A 23,468-nucleotide genomic window follows, 5' to 3' on the forward strand; every position below is an offset into this window, starting at 1 on the left:
ACTTCCAAGTATGCTTATGCGTCTTATGGCTTATGGCTATTGTTTCCGTCTTATCGATTTCCGGCTTTTTTCTTTATTTTTCTCAAATATTCTTTTTCTTGTTTTTACTACAACATCATTGCAATTGTACGCTATGGGTTATAAATAAATCAATAAATAGCTTGAAAAATCCTGAACATACCCTAAAATCATTTTTTATTTAGAATATTGTTTTACTTTAATACTATGTAACGAATTTCTTTAGCAGTGTGACGTATCTCTTTTCGGTCGGCTTCGACATTTAACGGAGCCCATTTTCAACAGACACCAATTGTGGACGTTAGGCACAGAAGCAATGCATATTTTTTTTTTGAAAATACCGTCTTGGTCATCCCTAAAGAGACAAAAGGGAGGGGAATTTGAATTATTACTCTCTTGTGGTAGTTGCAAAATACATATAAAACAATCACTTTTTTGAAAGGTCTGATGGCAAATTGCCAAAGATCGTTCTTGTCTGCCAACTATCTAGGGCCAAATGAGAAACACGTCGTCCCGAAATGGGGTGGGAGGATCCTATAGGGAAAGATTTAAGGGAGATTGAGAATTCTAGGGAGGCGTAAAGGCGAAGGCTTTGGGTAAATTTGGATGGACAAGGGTGGAAGGTAGCTGTGGTGGCATCAGGCAGCTTGGTGCTACAGTGAGATGTCAGTAGTAGTAGTAGTAGTAGTAGTAGTAGTAGTAGTGGTAGTAGTAGTAGTAGTAGTAGTAGTAGTAGTAGTAGTAGTAGTAGTAGTAGTAGTAGTAGTAGTAGTAGTAGTAGTAATAGTAGTAGTAGTAGTAATAGTAGTAGTAGTGTTAGTAGTATTAGCAGTACTTACAAGGAAAAAAAATACGATAGTCATTACTTATACTGTGTGGTTAACTAAAAAAAGAAATAGATGTGTTTCACTCAATAATTGAAGAATAGTATTTGGAATTTGGAATACGTGCTTTTTCCAAGAGTACCAAGAGCATGAAAATAGAAACAGTTTTCCCCCGCTGAACCCATCTTGAATATATTCATACTTTTGAAACCGTTATTTTCAAACATTTACCTTGAACAAACATAATACATTTTAAGCGTTCTCTCTTTTTTAACGCTAATAATTGGAAGATTCTAGAGACATTCAGGAATTAATTTCCTTATATATTAATTTGTTAATCTACTGACAAATTCAAATCGTTTCTAGTATTCAAAACGTTTAGAGGCGTTAGGATTGCCGAGTCTTCACTTCCGTCGGAAGCGCTCTGATCTTCTTAGCGTCTATAGTATTGTAAACGGCATTGTAAATTTGGATTCAGAAAATTTCTTGCAAAGAAGCCATTATATGTCAACCAGGCAAAACGCATTGAAATTGTACTCCTCCCCCCCGCACCCAAATCCAAAATAGGTGAGATGTCTTTTGTAAATAAATCAATAAAACTTTGGAACTCATTAACTGATAGTTGTTTCACTGCTTGTACCGTTCCTAGTTATAAGACTGAGTTAGTAAACACCTCTTTTTACAGTGCCACTAGTGTCACAGTGTAGCAGTTGGCACTTTTTGATTTTTTTTTTAATTTTCATTTTGTATGTTATGCTTACAAGCTTTTAGCTTACAAGCTATTGGATGAATAGATAAATAAATAAATATAGCTGAGTAGCTCTTTTCATTAATATTGGTTGTTGTTGTCTTATTTCTTCCTAATTGTTGATGTTTTGACTAAAAAACACACCGCTCGGAATAAAAATTGTTTCCAGTGAAGTGTAAATAACGTTCTGACCTTTGGAAGGCATAGGGGGCGTTACATTTTGTGGTAAATTTTGTTCGCTTTAAATTTGACTTTATTATTTGTTATAATTGATTAAAAAGCTTTTTCCACAAAACAAGTTTTTCAGAGAAAAGTGAATGGTTCGACTAAGCCAAAAATTAGGAGAAATAAAGTCAAATAACCTTCTAAGCGTAAAACTACCACAAATCACGATCATAATAATGATAGATGGTAATGAGCTTACCTAAGCTGTGGATGTCACGTGATTGATTTTTTCAAACGGTGATTTCGAAAGGACCTGTCCCTGTCATCATCAGGTTAAATTCAAATTTCTTGCCAGAAAATAAAATCACTAAATAAACAAAACTAAAAATACTGAACAACGCTAATAATGAGCCAAACTTTGAATTATTATTGTGCCATGGCCCGAATTTCGGTAGAGGCATTGATGGCCGCTATCCTAGTATATCTTAAAGAGGTTGGGCCTGTAGAAGAGGGGTGGAGTTTTTTTGTGAGTTTCAGTCTGTGGGTGATGGGTTCGCAAATTTCGCTAATGTGAAACTCACCATTGTCTTTATTGATGGCTGGTTTATTTTTAGCAATTTCCAGAGCTTCTCTGATTTTCTGCTTTAAGAGTTCTCAAACAGTTCGTGGTAACGAACTGTAGTAAGGAGCGACCCGGTTCAATAGTAACCAAAACTCTAAAAAATGGAATTTTGATACCAATAGCTACATCAAAAGAATCGTAATTTAATGCTGATTTTAAGTATATTATTTACATCAAGTTTAGATCTTACCCATCAAAAGTTACGAGCCTGAGAAAATTTGCCTTATTTTAGAAAATAGAGAGAAACATCCCCTAAAAGTCATAGAATCTTAACGAAAATCACACCATCAGATTCAGATTATCACAGAACCCTAATGTAGAAGTTTCAAGCTCCTATCTACAAAAATGTGGAATTTGGAATTTTTGCCAGCAGGCAGATTACGGTTGCGTGTTTATTTGTTTGTTTGTTTTTTCTTTTTTTGTTTTTTTTTCCAGGAGTGATCGTATCTATCCAGTGGTCCTAGAATGTTGCGAGAAGGCTCATTCTAACGGAAACGAAAAGTTCCAGTGCCCTTTTTAAGTAACCGAAAAAATTGGAGGGCACCTAGGCCCCCTCCCACGCTAATTATTTTCCTAAAGTCAACGGCTCGAAATTCTGAGATAGCCATTTTATTTAGCGTAGTCGAAAAACCTTATAAATATTTCTTTGGGGACCACTTACTCCCACACTGTCCCCGTGGGAGGGGCTACAAGTTACAAACTTTGACCAGTGCTTACATATAGTAATGGTTATTGGGAAGTGTACAGACGTTTTCAGAGGGATTTTTTGTTTGGGGGGAGGGGTTGAGAAGAGGGGGATTTGTTGGGGGATATGTTTGGGGAACTTTCCATCGAGGAATTTGTCATGGGGAAGAAAATTTCCATGAAAGGAGCGCAGGACTTTCTAGCATTATTTAAAAAAAAATATGAAAAAATAAAAGTATGAAAAAGTTTTTTCAACTGGAAGAAAGGAGCAGCATTAAAACTTAAGACAAACAGAAATTATTACGCATATGAGGGGCTCACCTCCTCCTAATACTTCGCTCTTTACGCTAAAGTATTTCTAGTAATTTCAACTATTTATTCTACGGCTTTTGTGATTCAGGGGTCATTCTTAATGAATTGGGACAAAATTTAAGCTTTAGTGTAAAGAGCGAGGTACTGAAGAGGGGGTGAACCCCTCATATATGTAATAAAAACATGAGAATACAAAAGTTCGTTACGTAAGCTAATTTATAAGTTACGTATATCTTTTACTAACAAAAACATTCGCAAAAATTAAAAGTTCTAGTTTCCTTTTTAAGTTAGAAAACCGGAGGGCAGCTAGGCTTCCTCCCCCACTCCTTTTTTTCTCAAAATCATTCGGTCAAAACTATGAGAAAGCCATTTAGCAAAAAACAAATTTGGTTTTAATTTTTCATCTGCGGAGAGCCAAAATCAAAACATGCATTGATTCAAAAACGTTCAGAAAATTAACTAAAAGAAACAAGTTTTTTTTAACTGAAAGTAAGGAGCGACATTAAAACTTAAAACGAGCAAAAATTAATTCGTATATGAAAAGGGCTGCTTAATCAACGTCCTGCTCTTTACGCTAAAGTTTTTTTTTACTGTTTTAAAAAGTAGAGTTAAGAGAAAGAGCCAAACCAGGTTAGAAACCAAATTTCTAACCTGAAGGTCGTTTTATATGATTTTTTGACTATATTGAACAAAATGGCAGTCTCGACATTTTTATCGGATGCATTGGGGAAAAGAAGACTTTGGATGGGGCTTGCTGCCCTCCTATCACTTTATACTCTTAAAAGGACACTAGGACTTCTGATTTTCAATTGAATGAGGCCTATCCGAGGTTTATATGTCAACCCTTTCCATAAAAATGTATAATGTTAACAATGGGCGACTGATATAACTTATAGTCCATGCCCTGAGGGTCTTGGGGGGGGGGGGGGGTTTGTCATCACCAAAGACATAATTAATGGACTTTTCAAATTTGTTTAACAAAATGGCTGTCTCAAAATTTTGATTGGATGTGTGTGGAGAAATGATAGGCGAAGAAATGATGGCCTCCAATCATTTTCAACCATTAAAAAGGGCATTATAACTTTCAATCTACAATCAAGTGAGCCCCCTCCAATTTTATACGACTACCCTTCCCATAAGAACCTTATATGGCCCCAGGGTATAACTTACAACCCTTACCCTTGGCTCTGGAGGGTTTCAATCTCTAAATAACTACTGGGCCATTCCACTACGCTGAACAAAATGATCACCTCAAAAGTTTGATTGGATGGATCTGGGGAGTAGGATCGTGAGGGAAAGGGTACTGGTTGCCCTCCAAAAACTTTCGACTATTAGATAGCATTTTAACTTGCATTTTCCAATCGAATGAGACCCTATTGAAATTTCTAAGACAACTCCTTCTATAAAAAATGCCCTGGTCTAAAAAATAAGTAAAAATTAAAAATAAATTAAAATAAAAAAGAAATAATAATACATTGTCCCCGCATCGCTCTTTACTTAGGCAGCACAATTGCACTGCTTATGAACTTTTGACTATTTTTTGAACAAATGGCTATCTAAAAATTTCTATCAGATGCATTTCACGAGAGTACGACACGTTGGGGGGGGGGGGTAGCTGCCATCCGATCACGTCGAATCTTAAAAATGGTACTTTAAGTTCAGATTGCAAATCCAATGAGTTTTCTCCGATGTTTATACAACCACCTTTTCAATTAATTAAATAAAAAACAAGTTTTTTAAATGAAAGTAAGGAGCAACATTAAAACTTAAAACGAACAGAAATTATTCCGTATATGAAAGGGGCTTTTCCTCCTCAACGCCCCACTCTTTACGCTAAAGTTTGACTCTTTGTCTTAACTCTATTTTTAAAACAGTAAGAAACTTTAGCGTAAAGAGCGGGGCGTTGAGGAGGAAAAGCCCCTTTGATATACGTAGTAATTTCTGTTCGTTTTAAGTTTTAATGTTGCTCCTTACTTTCATTTAAAAAAACTTTTTTTTTATTTAATTTCTGGACGTTTTTGAATTAATGCATGTTTTGATCTTGGCTCTCCAGACATAAATAATTAAAACAAATTTGCATATTAGTTAACTGCAATTTTGAAAACTTTTGGGAAGATTTTGAGAAAAAAGGAGCGAGGGAGGAGGCCTAGTTCCTAGTTAGGAGACCCTCCAATTTTTGATTACTTAGAAAAGCAACTAGAACTTTTAATTTTTTACAAACGTTTTCATTGGTAAAAAATATACATAACTTACGAATTAACTTACGTAACGAACTTCTATATTCGTATGTTTTTATTGCGTATATAAGGGGGTTCAACCCTCATCGATACCTAGCTCTTTTACACTAAAGCTTAAATTTTGTCCCAATTCCTTGAGAATGACATCTGAATCACAAAGGCCGTAGAATAAATAGTTGAAATTACTAAAAATACTTTAGCGTAAAGAATGAGATATAACGAGGAGGTAAACCCCTCATATGCGTAACAATTTTTGTTCGTTTTAAGTTTTAATGCTGCTCCTTACTTTCAGTAGAAAAAACTTTCCATATTTATTTTTTCATTGTTTTTTCAATAATGCTAGAAAACCCTGCGCCCCCTTCATTGAGATTCTCTTCCCCCATGAGCAGTTTCTCCATGAAGATATCCTTCCACGTAACCCCCCACCCTCAACTCGTCCCCCCCAAACCAAAGCAATCCCCCTGAGAACGTCTGTACACTTCCCAGTAACCATTAATATATGTAAACACAGGTCAAAGTTTGTAAATTGCAGCCCCTCCCACGGGGACTGCGGGGCCCTCCAATTTTTTGGTCACTTAAAAAGGGCATTAGAACTTATAATTTCCGTTAGAATGAGCCCTCTCGCAACATTCTAGGACCACTCAATCGATACGATCACCCTGGGAAAAAACAAAACAAAACGGTTACTATTGAGCTGGGTCGCTCCTTACTACAGTTCGTTACCACGAACTGTTTGAAACCTTATATGCCCCCAGGGCTTAACTGACAACCCTTGCCGTGAGGGCTCTGGGGGTTTCAATCTTTGGTTCAATCTTCAATCTAAACAATTACTGGACCATTCCACTACGCTGAACAAAATAGCCACCTCAAAACCGTTGCCCTGAGGGCTCTGGGGGCTTTCAGTCTTTAAATAATTGCTGGACCATTCCATTACGCTGAAAAAAATGGCCACCTTAAAATTTTGATTGCATGTAGTTGGGGCAATAGGATCGTGAGGGGAGGGGGGATCGTTGCCCTCCAGTAACTTTCGACTATTACATAGGGCAATATAACTTGCAATTTCCAATCGAATGAGCCCCCTTAGAAGTTTTTAAGACAACTTCTTCTATATAAAATGCCCTGGTGTAAAAAAATTTAAATAAAAAAAAAGAAATAATAATAATAATAATACATTGGGCCCGCATCGCTTAGCAGCACAATTATGCTGCCTATGAGCTTTTGACTATTTTTGAACAAATGGCTATCTCAAAATTTCTGTCAGATGCATTTCAAGAGAATACGACGCGTGGGGGGGGGGGAGCTGCCATCCAATCATGTTGACTCTGAAAAATGACACTATAATTTCAGATTACCAATCCAATGATCCCTCTCCGAGGTTTATACAACCACCCTTTCTATTAAAAACCATATATGCCCCCAGGGCATAACTTACAAACCTTGCCCTCAGGGTTTTGGGAGTTATCATCTTCAAAGATATAATTCCTGGACCTTTGAACTGTGCTGAAAAATAGGTATCTCGAAATTTTGATTTGATGTGTTTGGTTAAATGATAGGCAGTAGGGGGGGGGGGGGATGGGTTGCCCTCTAATCACTTTTGACATTTAAAAAGGCACCAGTCATTTCAATTCCGATCTAATGAGCCCCTTTTGAAGTTTCTACAACAACTCCTTCTATGCAAAGTGCCCTGGTCTAAGGAAATAAAAAAATTAGTAGTGCATCGTGCTCACATCGCTCTTTGCTTAGGCAGTGCTATTGCGCTGCCCATAGTTTATGTTCGTTTATTTATTAATTAGGAATTTTTGTTCATTTTGTAATTAAATTATTATTTAGATCTTTAGTTTTCTTTGAAAAACTTTTTTTGTGTTTTTATAAATCTTAAAATTTTTGGGTTTTACACCTATCCCCGTATCTTCCAAGAATTAGGATATTACTTTGACTTTTTCTTAAAAAAGGATCTAAACTTGTTTACAAAAGGGGAAAATGCTACTTTTTTCAACGGTTTTCAGCCAACGGTTTTCAACGGTTTTAGTCTTAAAGATTCTCTCCACCAAGTTTCAAAAATTCGATTTGGTAAGTGGATAGTACTGAGCCTCAGATATGGAATAATACAGTTTTCGTCTTTCGTTGATACATTACAGCCATAGGAGAGCAGAAAAATAACTTGAGAAAGCTCTTTCAGGGAACAATAAATCTTAACGAATAAGAGGTTTAGTGCGCAATACTGAGCCACAAAAAAACACCTTCGGGTTACTTGCGATTTAATTTTCGTAGCCTATAAGCAGGACTTTTTTTCAAATTTAAAGATAAAATTCAAAATGATCGGCTTTATTCAATCATAAAATTGAGAACTTAAAAAATTAGATTCTGTAAGAATATTTCTAAGCCTTCTTACTAATTTCTAAGCTAATTCCTTCTGGTCTCTGGCTTTTCTTTTGGCTTTTCATTTCTATGCACAAGACGTTTAAACGCCTAGTTAGCTAGATAAAAACTTTGAATCTTAAATTCTTATTCCTGTTAAAGTAACTAGGCTAAAGAGAATTATATATCGATAAAGCTCTAAATGAGGGGCTTTTCTCTTTTCGGCTAAACAGAATTATATATCGGTAAAGCTATAAATGAGGGGCTTTTCTCTTTGCGGCTAAACAGAATTATATATCGGTAAAGCTATAAATGAGGGGCTTTTCTCTTTTCGGCTAAACAGAATTATATATCGGTAAAGCTACAAATGAGGGGCTTTTCTCTTTTCAGCTAAACAGAATTATATATCGGTAAAGCTATAAATGAGGGGCTTTTCTCTTTTCGGCTAAACAGAATTATATATCGGTAAAGCTCTAAATGAGGGGCTTTTCTCTTTTCGGCTAAACAGAATTATATATCGGTAAAGCTATAAATGAGGGGCTTTTCTCTTTTCGGCTAAACAGAATTATATATCGGTAAAGCTATAAATGAGGGGCCTTTCTCTTTTCGGCTAAACAGAATTATATATCGGTAAAGCTATAAATGAGGGGCTTTTCTCTTTTCGGCTAAACAGAATTATACATCGGTAAAGCTATAAATGAGGGGCTTTTCTCTTTTCGGCTAAACAGAATTATATATCGGTAAAGCTCTAAATGAGGGGCTTTTCTCTTTTCGGCTAAACAGAATTATATATCGGTTAAGCTATAAATGAGGGGCTTTTCTCTTTTTGGCTAAACAGAATTATATATCGGTAAAGCTATAAATGACGGGCTTTTCTCTTTTCGGCTAAACAGAATTATATATCGGTAAAGCTCTAAATGAGGGTCTTTTCTCTTTTCGGCTAAACAGAATTATATATCGGTAAAGCTCTAAATGAGGGGCTTTTCTCTTTTCGGCTAAACAGAATTATATATCGGTAAAGCTCTAAATGAGGGGCTTTTCTCTTTTCGGCTAAACAGAATTATATATCGGATAAAGCTATAAATGAGGGGCTTTTCTCTTTTCGGCTAAACAGAATTATATATCGGTAAAGCTATAAATGAGGGGCTTTTCTCTTTTCGGCTAAACAGAATTATATATCGGTAAAGCTCTAAATGAGGGGCTTTTCTCTTTTCGGCTAAACAGAATTATATATCGGTTAAGCTATAAATGAGGGGCTTTTCTCTTTTCGGCTAAACAGAATTATATATCGGTAAAGCTATAAATGAGGGGCTTTTCTCTTTTCGGCTAAACGGAATTATATATCGGTAAAGCTCTAAATGAGGGTCTTTTCTCTTTTCGGCTAAACAGAATTATATATCGGTAAAGCTCTAAATGAGGGGCTTTTCTCTTTTCGGCTAAACAGAATTATATATCGGTAAAGCTCTAAATGAGGGGCTTTTCTCTAGCTTGGAAAGTGGTTTGGTTTGGTAAATAATGCTTCACCTTTCCAAGATAGAAAAAAGCCCCTCATTTAGAGCTTTACCGCTATATAATTCTGTTTAGCCTAGTTACTTTAACAGGAATAAGAATTTAAGATTCAAAGTTTTTATCTAGCTAACTAGGCGTTTAAACGTCTTGTGCATAGAAATGAAAAGCCAAAAGAAAAGCCAGAGACCAGAAGGAATTAGCTTAGAAATTAGTAAGAAGGCTTAGAAATATTCTTACAGAATCTAATTTTTTAAGTTCTCAATTTTATGATAAAAAAAGGTATAATTTAATGTCTTTTTAGGGCATTGCTTAATGAGATATGAAGAAATAAAAAAGTATAAGGCTCTTTAAGCTCATTAAGAGACTATATGAGCCTGTACGATACATTAGGAGGCTCAATAACTGCGTAGCTGTATACGGAGGTTATATGATCTCTGTATGAGCAAGTCGCTAAATGAAACATGAAGAAGGAAATAAATAATAGGTTCGTTAAACTCATTACCTAATGAGACTGTATGATACATACGGAGGCTCAGTAAGTGTGAAACTGCATACGGAGGTCATAGGGTCTCCTTATGAACCCGTCACTTAATCAAATATGAAGAAGTAAAAATGTATAAGGCTTATTAAGCTCATTAAGAGACCACAAGAGCCTGTACGATACATAAGGAGGCTCAATAACTGCTTAGCTGTATACGGAGGTTGTATAGTCTCCTTATGAACCCGTCACTTAATAGAATATTAAGAAAGAAACAAGTACTAGGCTCTATTACAAAAAGCAAGAATTTTTTGGCGACAGATCATACTTTTTGGGAGAAAATTGGTTAAAAAAAAAATAGGCAAGACATTCGAAAATTATAATTATAAAAACGATTTTTATTACCTAAGCCCCTCTCCTCTATTCGCTAAGTAGGCTCAGTGATACATTTCCTTATTTAGTAAAGAAAAATTTCCCAATTTACTGCTGTTTCTTAAATGCTAAGGCTAAGACTCTGGATCGTCTGACGCAACTCGGAATGCCATCCTTAGGGTCTTTTATCATGGTTCCAGCAAACTTTGGGATATCAAACCTAATCATTGACATAAAAAACATATTTTATGCCTTTCAAGCTATGTGCCTAAATGAAGTTCATAACTACGCGTAGAAAACTGCTCTGAGAAACGTCTAATAAATCCTTCACCGTTTTTCGGAGCGCACACGTTTCAAAGCCATACTTGGCTGTGGTCATTAGCATGGCTTCCAACATTTTAATCTTGGTTAACAGGCTTTTGTTTCTATTCATCAAAATTTTTTTCAAAAACAAAACAAAAAAGCAATAACAACAAAAACACCGTGCGCCTTGACTATTCTACTTCCTACATCGTCACTACATCCTCACTCTTTTCAAAACAATTTTAATCAAGCAAGTGAAGCTACCCACTTGGCAGATTTTCTCGTTACTTAACATCATCTATTTCCCCTTGTTTATTCCTTGTCTAAGCAACCTAGTTTTCTTAACATAGTCATATATTTTAACATATTCTTATCATTTTCAGACCTATTTTTGCTCCTTGAATTCTATATACCGCCAAAAACACCTGTATTTTGCTAATATTTTATTTAGGACATTCAAACCATCTTTATAATGTTAGCCTGAGGGAATTTTACCTGCAAATGGGGTATCATGCTCCCAAATAGCATTTACCATGTTCCTTAAACAAACTCTATCAGAATAACCAACATAAAGAGGGATGGGACACAGCCAGCTTAAACCCTTGTTCTGCACTAACCCAACTAATAACCTTAACCGCAAGCAGTTTTATTCGTGTGCACAGCACTAAATACTGAAAGTTTATTATCTTGGATACCACACAAGGGTAAGACTCTCACTAAAACTTTCTGTCAGCTGAACTAAATGCCTATTTATAATCTTTAAATTCGATGACCAAAGGGGCCTGATGATATAGATACTTTTGAATTTTTAATCTAAGAGTAAAAACTTGGTCAGTGCATCCCCCCTTTATACCCCCTTTATAAAGCCACAGCTCTCATCTTTTAAAACTTTTTCTTCAGCTTTTCTTAATCTTGTAAGGATCATCAGACTAGGTGCTTTAATCCCTGCAGGAATTAAGCTAACAACTCTGTAATTACCATCCTCACTTTTATCCCCTTTTTTATAAAGACTTTTAATTAATATTTTTTTTACATTCAGTACTTTCTCCTTTTAAAAAAATCCCATTTACATTTTCAGTGCATTCTCTCTAATTTTACGACCACCACATTTCAAAAGTTCATCTGCCATGCTATTACCAACAGTGACCTTATTATTTTTCAATCCTTCTATTATTATTTTTAACATCTCCTTGCAAAATAAATTCTCTCACTTCCAAACAGTCAAAAATTCTATTCTATATAATTTGCTCCAACTTAATTATTATTTATTAAATTTAAAAAATCTAGTCCCAGACACATGGGAACCAACATTCACCAGAACGGAGGTACTTTATTGACCAGACGACATTAAATCTGGCTGTGGAAGTGACTTGCGGCCTTCAGGCCTTATCAGAACCTAGCTAGGTAGCGTTGATATTGGAAGTGTGAAAATCAACTTTAGAAGAATGAGTTAAAATCAATGTCTTATTATTTTTTAAATATCGACTAAAGGACAGAAATAAGCTCTATGTGGTATTATTCAATAAAAACTTTTCCATACCAAATTTCCTGATTAGTTACCTATGAAAATTTGGCTCCCCTGTCGGTATATTTCGCCTCTTCATCTTGCAATTAGTCCAATTTTTACCTGCGGTAGGGAGAGGGGCACGTGCCTTTAAAAACTACCCCAGGTCCACCCTTGACAATAATGTCCAACCGAAGGAATAATGTCAAATACTAAGAACTCGCGACCCAACGTTCCCAAACATTGTAATGGAATAAACATTGTAAAACTCTTGTTTTGCTTCTTAGTTAATTTTAATAAGCATATTACATTGTTTGCTTTTAGAGAAAATTGTCTTATTTTACAAAAGCCTATCATAGATTATCCCTTCAAAAGGAAAAAAGCTTAAGAAAAACAAGTAAATCTGCGTGACAGACAATCATGAGCCTTATCAATTTGAAGAGTATCCGTTGTTTTCTATGGATGATTATTTTGGGATCCCTATGATCTGTATCCTTGGCAATACTAAATAACAAACAAATAGAATTAACCATTGCAAATGACAAAAGGGTCAGTTCTATGGGAACTAATTTATCTCTTCGGATTGTTGACACAAAGATTTCGTAACTACACTCAGGGGCAAAACAAATTATTTGGGTCACATTAACTGAAATTTGGAATAGAGATTTCAATTCCGACATTTATACAATCTGAATTTTTTTTCGAGGGGTTTGCTACTCTCAAAATGGCATGTATCTCTGAGAATATTTGTTCCGCCACTGCTCCCACCTCCACCTTACTATACATAAGATACCCCAAATCAAACAGTAACGAGTAAGGTAACGAACTGTAATAAGGAGCGTCCCGGCTCAATAGTAAACGAAACTCTAAAAAACGAAACTTCGATGCTAACAGATATATTACAAGAATCAGATTTCTATGCTGATTTTAAATATATAAGTTTCATCAAATTTAGTCTTTGTCATCAAAGGTTACGAGCTTGAGAAATTTTGCCCTATTTTGGAAAATAGGGGTAAACACCCCCTAAAAGTCACAGGATCTTAACGAAAATTCCACCATCGCATTCAGCGTATCAGAGAACCCTAAAAAAAAAAAAAATTCAAGGTCCAATCTACAAAAAAGTAGAATTTCGTATTTTTTGCCAGAAGACAGATCACGGGTGCGTGTTTATTTGTTTTTTTTTGTTTTTTTTTCCTAGGGTTCATCGTATCGACCAAGTGGTCCTAAAGTATTGCAAGAGGGCTCATTCTAACGGAAAGGAAAAGTTCTAGTGCCCTTTTTAAATGACCGAAAGAATTAGAGGGCACCTAGGTCCCCTCCCATGCTCATTTTTTCCAAAGTCAACGGATCAAAATTTTGAGATAGCCATTTTGTTCCGCATAGTCTAAAACCATAATAACTATGTCTTTGGGGATGACTTACTCCCCCACAGTCTCTGCGGGAGAAGCTGCAAGTTACAAACTTTGACCAATGTTTACATACAGTAATGGTTATTGGGAAGTGTATCGACGTTTTCAGGGGGATTTTTTTGGTTTGAATGTGGGGTTGAGGGGAGGGGGCTATGTGGGAGGATCTTTCCTTGAAGGAATATTTCATGGGGGAAGAGAAACTCAATGAAGGGATTTTCTAGCATTAATATTAAAAAAAAACAAAGAAAATATAAACATGAAAAAGTTTTTTCAATTGAAAGTAAGGAGTAGCATTGAAACTTAAAACGAACAGAGATTACTACACATATGTGGGGTTCTAAAAATACTTTAGCATAAAGAGCGAGGTATTTAGGAGAAGATAAATACTTCGCTCTTTATGCTAAAGTATTTTTAGTAGCCTCAATTATTTATTCTACGGCCTTTCTGATTCAGGGGTCACTCTTAAAGAATTGGGACAAAACTTAAGATTTAGTGTGAAGAGCGAGGTATTAACGAGGAGACAAACCCCCCTCATATATATAATCAAAAATATAAAAATATAAAAGTTTGTTGCGTAAGTTAATTCTTAAGTTACGTATATTTTTTACTAATAAAAACGTTCGTTAAAAATTAAAAGTTCTAGTCGGCTTTTTAAGTAACCGAAAAATTGGAGGGCAACTAGGCCTTCTTCCCCAACCCTTATTTCTCATAATCGTCAGATCAAAACCAAAAGAAAGCCATTTAGCTAAAAAAAAGAATTAATATGCAAATTTAATTTAATAATTTATGTACGGAGAGCCAAAATCAAACATGCATTAATTCAAAAACGTTCAGAAATTAAATAAAAAAAACTAGTTTTTTCAACTGAAAGTAAAGAGTGACATTAAAACTTAAAACGAACAGAAATTACTCCGTATATGAAATGGGTTGACCCCTTCACAATCCCTCGCTCTTTACGCTAAGGTTTGGCTCTTTGCCACAGTTCTACTTTTTAAAACAATTAAAAACTTTAACGTAAAGAGCCAGGGATTGCGGAGGGGACAACCCATTTCATATACGGAGTAATTTCTGTTCGTTTTAAGTTTTAACGTCGCTCCTTACTTTCAGTTAAAAAAAAACTTTTTTTTATTTAATGTCTAACAGGAACGGCACGAGCCATCGGGTCAAGTCATTTTTTAAAGTGGACGACTAATTTTTTGCAAAGGGGGGATTTGGACTGGCCAAACTTTGAATAAAAGGTTTTGTTTACTTATTTAAGCTTGCTCAAAATAACTTGTCGTGCTTGGCGCACAAACATGGTCAGATTTTTCTATTAGTCACAACTTATTTGTAATTGTTTTTCAATTTTAGTATTTCAGTCTAAATTGATGGCAGGGAGGGGAAGCAGTTTGCACAACTCAGGAAAATTCCTCGCTTTTTATTTGAAATTAATTCAAAAGAATTTTTAAATGACAAGTTTTTCAAAGAAAAGTAAAGAGCTCCATTAAGCCAAGAACTAGCAAAAATAAAGTCAAATAGTCTTCCAAGCGTATAACTACCAAAAAATCACTATCAGTAAATAAAGGAAACTCAAAACGAACAGAAATTACAATAGACAACCGAGTCAAAAAAAAAAGAAGCAAAACCTAACATGAGTAGGGCTGGTAACCCCTATGCCTTCCCAAGACCAGAAAATAACTTGTACTTTACTGCAAAAAACAAACAAACAAATGACCATGGATTGCCATTTAAATTGACATATACTGACATTTCTTCGTTAAGGTTTTTATAGTTTTTCATTGATGAAAGTAATAAAGGTGAAAATATTTCAAAAGTATTTTGTTTTCAGTAAAACGCAAATCGTGTTCTGGTTTTGAGAAGGCATAGGGGTTATCAGCAATACCCATGTTAATTTTTGCTCCAGTGGTCCTAGAATATAGACAGAGGGCTGAATCGAACGGAAATTAAACGTTCTAGCGTCCTTTTTAAGTGACAAAAATATTGTAGGGTAACTAGGCCCCCTCCCACGCTCAAGTTTTTCCCATAGTCACCCGATCAAAATTTCAAGATAGCTATTTTGTTCATCATAGTCGAAAAATCTAGTAACTATGTCTTTGAGGATGACGTAATCACCCACAGTCCCCGGCGAAGGGCTGCAAGTTGTGAACTTTACCCGTTGTTTACATATATTATTAGCTATTGGAAAGTATGCAGAAATTTCAGGGGGTATTTTTTCTGGCGGCGGAGGGGTCAGAGGGAGAAGGTTACGTGGGAAGACCTTTCCATGGAGGAAGTTTTTCACAGGAGAAGGGATAAATCCATGAAGGGGCACCGGATTTCCCAGTATTATTTGAAAACGATAAGATATCAAATAAAAAATAAAAACAAATTAAAAAAAGTTTTTTCAACTGAAAGTAAGGAGAACCTTAAAAATTAAAACGAACAGAACTTATTATGTATATGAGGGGGTTTGCCCTCCCGTCAATACCTCACTTTTTACATTAAAGTTTTTTGGTACTTTCAAAATAGCTATTTATTCTAACTAAACTCTTTGGGATTGAGGGGTCATTCTCAAAGAATTGGAACAAAGTTTGAATTTCTTTTTACAATTACCCTCTCCCTTCCCAGGAAAAGAAATCCATTTATTACTTTTTTTTTGTCTATGCCCTCTGCACACTGTCTCGTCACACTGTCTCGTCAGCAATCACCGGCGTTAAAAGCCGCCGAGTGCGTAGGCCTACATTTCCATTTAGTTCCATAGGTTACCATCTGGGCAAAGGCGAACGATTGTTTATTTTGCCGTGATGGTTTACTGTAGTGACCTGTAGTGACCTTGATGTCTTTACTGCCATCAACGTTTGTTTACTAAGCTTTTTTTAACGCCCAATTTGTACGTCATAATTTGTACTATCCTATACACCCCTAAGAAATGATTGGTAAAAAAAAAACATAAAAAAACAAAGTTAAAATAAAGCGCGGTAAATCTACCAAGTATGTCTCGGGCCCCGGGCATAACACGGGGATGTATAAACCTTGTCTTTTTAAACACAAGCCTTGAGGAAAAAAAATAAATTTGGCTCAATACAAAGGTAAGGTTAACTAGACCTACGCTGCCCGGGGAACGTGAAGTGTTGCGGCAACCTTTGTCCGGCTTTGCCGACTAAAGTGTTGCGAGAGCAACACTTCGGTTTTGCTTCTTCGCTATCGATCAGTAATAACATGATCAAAGGCTATTCCTCAGCGTTGAAAAAACAACAACTTAATAGTATCGGAAAAAGGGACTAAATTGACTTTGCAGCCAGTTGAATTTTATCCTTTTCAATCGTAGACATCGTGACGGATGAAAACTCGGAACAATATCCAATATAATCTAGTTGGTTTTATAAAGCTATCCCTAACTTTTCAGGATCAAAATACCATAGATGGCATTCTATTAATTATTACGAAACTATCCCATTGTTTTATATTCTCGTTTGCGCTTGTTTCTTCACTGTCGGTTAAATGATGAAGTTGTCAGCCTATCGAACTTTTTTAAAACGGTATGTTCAAACAAGAACGCAGTCAGTTATCACATGACCAAAGGCTATTTCTCAGCGTTGAAAGAACAACAACTCAAAATAATATCGAAAGAAGGGACTAAATTGGCTTTGCAGCCAGTTGAACTTTATCCTTTTCAATCGTAGACATTGTGACGGATGAAAACTTGGAACAATTTCCTATATAATCTACTTGGTATTATAAAGCTATCCGTAACTTTTCAGGATTAAAATATCATAGGTGACACTAATTATTACGAAACTACCTCATTGTTTTACGTTATCGTTTGTACCCGTAGCGTAAACACTTAATTCTGTCAGATTTAAAGAGATCGAATACAATGTACATCAATTCGCACAAATTTCTAGCCCAAAGTTAACGGATTCTTACTTACAAGTCCCTCTCCCGTGATAGACATCAAGTTCACCGGAAACAAATAAATGGGTACACCAACTAGCAAAAGTTGCAAACCCCTAATCACTGAAGATGATTGTAGCACAATAGCCGATTATTAATTACAAGTCCCCTACATGTCTTACCACTGAAACCAAATTGGTTTAATCATCAAATACACCGGAAACAAATAATAGGTATATCAACTAGCAAAAGTGGCAAACCCCTTATTCCCGAAGATGATTATGAGCTAACAGCCGTTTCTCGCCCAAAGTGAACCGATTCTTACTTATAATTTCCTCTCCCGTGATAGGCATCAAGTTCACCGGAAACAAATAAAAGGGTACACCACCTTGCATAGTTGCAAACCCCTCATTGCTGAAGTTGACTGTAGCCTAGCAGCAGATTATTACTTACAAGTCTCCTACATGTCTTACAACTGGAACCAAATTGGTTTTACTAAATTTGTATCGGCCTGGATTTCGTTTCAGTGTGTACCTTACTACTGAAGTTGTCAACCCCTTGAAACTTTCAAACTGGTATACCTCATGAAGGAATTTTTGTACCAAAAAATGGATATCATATACCTTGATCAGCTCATCAAGAGCCATCGATTGCGAAAAAAATCTATCTGTCTTTCCTTCAAAAGTTTATTTTTCTTGCCGTAGGTCAACTTTCTAACGTCACCACTTAGAAAGGAGCAAAGGATAGGCTCCTATTTCTTTAGCAATGTGAGAACTTTTAAAGTTTATTACTCACATCTGGTGCTATTTCTCTACCGCAATCCCAAGTCTGAAAGACCGAATGATAAACTCAGCTGAAATCACGAACAGAAATGGGTAGAAACAATAGATAGGAGCACTTTCGGACCCGTGGGAAAATGCCACATTTTTGCTTCTGTAAATTTTTCTATTTATCACTCAAAGAAGATATATTGGCTGTGGAGCCGGGTAACTGCCGCATATATTTAACACTTATAGATTCTTACCCATCTTCAATTTCAAAGTGGTGCCTGCCTGCTTGCCTGCTAGAACGGAGCTTTCCACTCGAAAGCATAAACATAGTTTGATGAAACGAAAGCTTGGCTGCACACTTGCAGATACTCCTTTCTGACATAGGCTATATAACTCCACTTCACTTTGCACACCATAGGCTCTGACTCGTGGACAAGCAACAGCCATCCTTTTTGGCCCCAGGCAAGAGTTCTGTGGAGCTTTCCAAAATGTAATTTCATATTCATCAATCCGGCCTGAGGTCTACACTTCCCGTAAAAACCGCAGAGGTTAGACCCTTACCCGTTTCCAGGAATAAGCTCAGATCGGCGGCATAGGAAAAAAATAACGGGGAAAAACCAAAGTGTTGCTCTCGCAACACAATTATCTTCACCTTGGTATTGACACAGCAGCACCTAAATCGAAAACAAGTCTTGCATCGTTCTAAATAAAGTCTGACTACGCCCTTGTGCTATAAAAACATGACTTCATTTTCAGCAAAACGAAGTAATTATGTCAATTGAGCAAGAAAAAAACATGGCATGTTGCTTTTCCTGTTACTATGGAATCGATTTCCGATGCTAAGAGAGATATAATGCAGTCTTTCTCTTTCTAAACTACAAGTATTATGTTTCAACCTCTTAATCACAGACAGCGTTGTCATGCTGGGCTAGTTTTTTGAGAATTGTGCTAATAAAGCAAAAATTCTTTGTAACAAATTTAAAAAAATTAGAAAGTTGGGTTGAGGATTCAGTAGAGCATTATTTTCTTAATTATGAAATTTGGGATAAAACTATTCTAATTAAAAACATTAGTCAAGTTGTACAGCTCCAATACAGGTAAGTACCCAAGAGATTTTGTGGGTTTGGCTAAACACTAGAAAAACCTTCGTGGGGGAGGGGTTAATGGTAAACCAACAAATTTATTTGATAACTTGAATAAGAATGGCTTAGAAATTCAAGAAAATTTGGAACACCTGGGGAGAATTTTTCCCTTGCATAATTGGTAGCAAGTTTGGCTACTACTGGTATGGATCGCTTTTCACTAACAGTGTTGTACCACGAGCAGGTTGATTTGGATTTTGTAAACGGATGTACTGTACTAATGGTTATTGCCATTCGCATTCGTATAAGGCGATTCGTGGTAACGAACTGAAAGCAGGGATTGACTAGGCTCAATAGTAACCAAAACCCTAAAAAAGGAATATTAATATAAATAGATACATCAAAAGGATTATCTTATAATGCATATTCCATATCTATAAAAATCATCAAGTTTTGATCTACCTATCAAAAGTTACTATTCTGAGAAAATCTGCCTGATTTTGAAATAGGAGGGAAGAGAGGGGAGTAAACACATCTCCTGAAACTAAAGGAATCTTAACGAAAAGCACACAGCGTTCCAGAGAGCCCTACAGCAGATTTTCAAAACTCCTATTTGCAAAAAAGTGGAATTTTGTTATTTTTGCCAAAAGAGAGATCACCAATGCGTCTTTATGTTTATTTTTATTCTTTTTCCCAGGGGTGATTGAATCGAAACAGTAGATGTAAAAGATCGGGAGAGGATGCATTCGAATTTAAATTAGAAGTTCTAGTGTCCTTTTTAAATGACCAAAAAATTGAAGGGCAACCGGGCCCCCTCCCACGCCCATTTTTTCCCAAAGTTTCTGATCATAATTTTGAGATAGACATTTTGTCCATTATAGTTGAAAGATCAAATAATTATGTCCTTAGGTGGAAAATCACCCCCCACAGTCCATGGGGAGAGGCCTGTATGTTACGACATTCGCCCCTTATTTTCTTATAGTATTTGTTATTGGGAAGTATATACACAATTTTTTTGCGTGGGGGGGGGGAGAGGATTGTGCTGGGGATGGAATTCTATCAGAAAAATCTTCCTTGGGGAGGGAAATGTCTGGCGAATGAATATTCCAGGGAAAATGTTACAAAGGGGGGATTTGACAGAATTATTATACGAAATTCTTTTTAATTGTCTTACATCCTCTTTACCAGATTTTTCGTGTGGAGATGTCCGGGGGAAACATCCAGGGGCTTTTTTCCGCGTGTTTTCATTTCCAGGAAATATTTTCCATGGATGGAGAAAGTCTGGAGTGATTGAGATACCAATTAGAGATTAAAGTCTTATTCAGATGAAAGAATTCTAAGGAGAATTTTTCAGGCTGAATCGTTTGCAAGCAATTTTATAGGGAAGAGGGATTCTTAGTGAGGATGAAACTCCCTGGAGGAAATTTGACGGAGGGACGGGTGCAATTTACTTTGGTTGACATTTCCATGGAGGAGTTTCCCGATGCACATGGGCCGTTTAATTAGAATAGAAAGCTTTTTTAAAAGTGCTAATAGCTTTAGTATAAAAAGCAAGATAGTGAGGCGGGGACAACCCTTCACATACAGAATAAATCTGCCAAAATTAATATAAAAAATTGGTTTTAATTTTAATGTGCGATAAGCCAAATTCGAACCTGCATTAGTTGATAAATGTTCAAAATTAAATAAAAAGCAATTTTTTTAGCTGAAAGTAAGGAGCAACATTAAAACCTAAAACGAACAGAAATTATTCCGTATATGAAAGGGGCTGTCCCCTCCTCAACGTCTTGCTCTTTAGGCTAAAGTTCTGTTGTTTTAATAAGCATAGTTAAGACAAAGAACCAATGTTTAGCGTAAAGAGTGATGCGTTGAGAATGGGACAATTCCTTTCATATACGAGTAGTATCTCAATAGGCACTTTAACCGGGCACATAGGGGTGTACAATTGGAGCTACACGCACCTGTAATGGTATATTACACCTGTAGGTTACGTATTAGGGTTTGTTCACTTTTGCTTGTTACATAATAGAGAGTGATTTTCTTTGATTGTTATGTAATAGGGTTTGTTGACTTATGCAAATGATTTCTTCAATTGTTACGTAATAGGAACTGTTAGAGTCCGCTAGTCAAGCGGGGAAGTCCTGGCTGTACAAAAATATTTTCGTACTTCACTAACACATAGCCTTTTGTTGTCTGCAAACAAAGGATTTTCCGTCACATCTAGGACCAGAGCTGTTATAGAGTCTAGAGTTCTATTGATTTTTCTAGGAGCACGGGTTTGTTATTCATGATAAATCAAAGATTTCGCGCTATTTCCAAGGAAACAGAAGCTTCACGTCATCCGCTTTTGATTTTCATGGAACAATGTCTACCTATTCTTCTAGTGGTATCTGTGTAATTACCTTTGTTCCTGGGGGGTATAAAAACCCACTCTCGAATGAGCTTCCCCATCAGTTTTAAGTAAGATTTTGAAAGTGACATAACTCGAGTTTAAAAAAAGGATATGTTTCAAAGATACCAAAGGGTAAGGCTTTTTGTATAAACCCCTCAAGAAAATAAGGTTCTTTTACCCAAATTTAACCTGCTATAAATCGCAATAATGGATAAAAACCTGAAACCCAACCCCTCCCTCATAGATAGTTTCATCGCAGGTAGTTTCATCCAGTACTGTCACTTACTTGAAGTACTTTTACTTGAAGTACCACTTAAGTAAAATTTTCCATTACTTGTACCAGCACTTAAGTAAAAACTCTAGGGTGTATTTATTACTTGATACTTAAGTAAGATTACGAAATACTTATTACTTAAGTTACTTTTAATGTACTTGTTTTTCAAATACTTTACCTTTAACACGAAAATTTTGTGTGTGTGGGCTTTGGCAATATACAAAAAAACATCACCTTTAGATTGAGAGCAAGCTCAGATGTAGCTTTTGTGTGTCTGTGCTTTGGCAATGTACAAGAAAACATCACCCTTTGGATTTAGAGTAAACACAGATATAGCTCCATGCCCTATTTTTGGATATGAAATAATGTATTTGTTTTTGATGGAAAAAAAATTATAGTATGATTAACACTTGGTTTAATTTTTGTTTAAAAGTTATATAATAAAGAGAATTGATATTATTTCACAGTTCACTGGTCGACAGTGAGCTAAAATTCCTTGTTTTGTGCTAAATGTTGCATACTGTAGTCATTTTGGGCTTATATTTCTGACATTAGTGTTTAAGTTTTGTCATCTCGTCAACTGAACCAGATTTCTACAATTTCATCATCTTCAGGACCATAGTATTGGTAAAACTACTGAAGCTATGAATCTTTGCCCATCTAAATGTTGTCTGCAATAAACAAGTCTAGGCAATTCTAGTTGGATCCAATGCAGTGGTATTTCGTCAAATTCCTTCCAGCAAATTCAGGTATTCAGACGAATCTGACTTCAAATTTGTCACTCTATTCACAAACTATAGGCCTTACTAAATTAAAGGAAAACTCAACTTTCTTAAGACACGAAACCCTCTCCCCCTCGCCCTATTTGAGATAAGCTTTGTGGTACCAGAACTTGATATTAGCCCTGATCTTAGGCATCTTTGGTCTAGTTTTCATTCGGATCCGTTACTCCATTTGCAAGTTATACTAAATTAAACAGAAAAATTAAGTTTTTCAGGAATTAAAACCCCCTCCCCCTTGTTAAATTTGAGCTAGGGTTCTTATCTCAAAACTTGATAAGTGTCATGTTCTTAGGCTTCTTTGGTTCAATTTTAATTCAGATCCATCACTCCAGTTGCAAGTTACTCTGAATTAAACGAAAAACTGTTTTTAGCAGGTAAAGCCCTCTCCCCCTATTTTATTTGAGCTAGGGTCTTCATCTTTCAACTTGATGTGTCTCATGATCCTTGGCATCAAATATGGCCATCAAAATTTTCATCCAAATCCAACCACAGTTTCTCCCCCTATACGTGATTACACAGACGGACAGACAGACAGACAGACGGACGGACGGATTTTGCAATGTCTTAGGTAGCCATGTTGGCTAATTGTATCCAAAAAAGGAAAACAACGGCATATCATCATCCAGGTATCATCAACTTTTTGGATAGTGGAAAATATCCATCAAGATAGGTTTTTTAGATCTGTCTGTCTGTCCGCCCGTCTGTGCAATCGAGTATAGCGAGAGAACCGCCAGTCAGATTTGTATTGAAAT

General features: G+C 36.0%; 1 protein-coding gene across 1 annotated transcript in view; it reads right to left on the bottom strand.

The window, feature by feature from the left end:
- Positions 1–23,468, bottom strand: part of LOC136031004 (FERM domain-containing protein 5-like) — a 223,743-nt gene that overhangs the window by 56,547 nt on the left and 143,728 nt on the right. The window lies entirely within an intron of this gene.

This window comes from Artemia franciscana, chromosome 9 (genome assembly GCF_032884065.1).
Source record: "Artemia franciscana chromosome 9, ASM3288406v1, whole genome shotgun sequence".
NCBI classification, from domain to species: Eukaryota; Metazoa; Arthropoda; class Branchiopoda; order Anostraca; family Artemiidae; genus Artemia; species Artemia franciscana.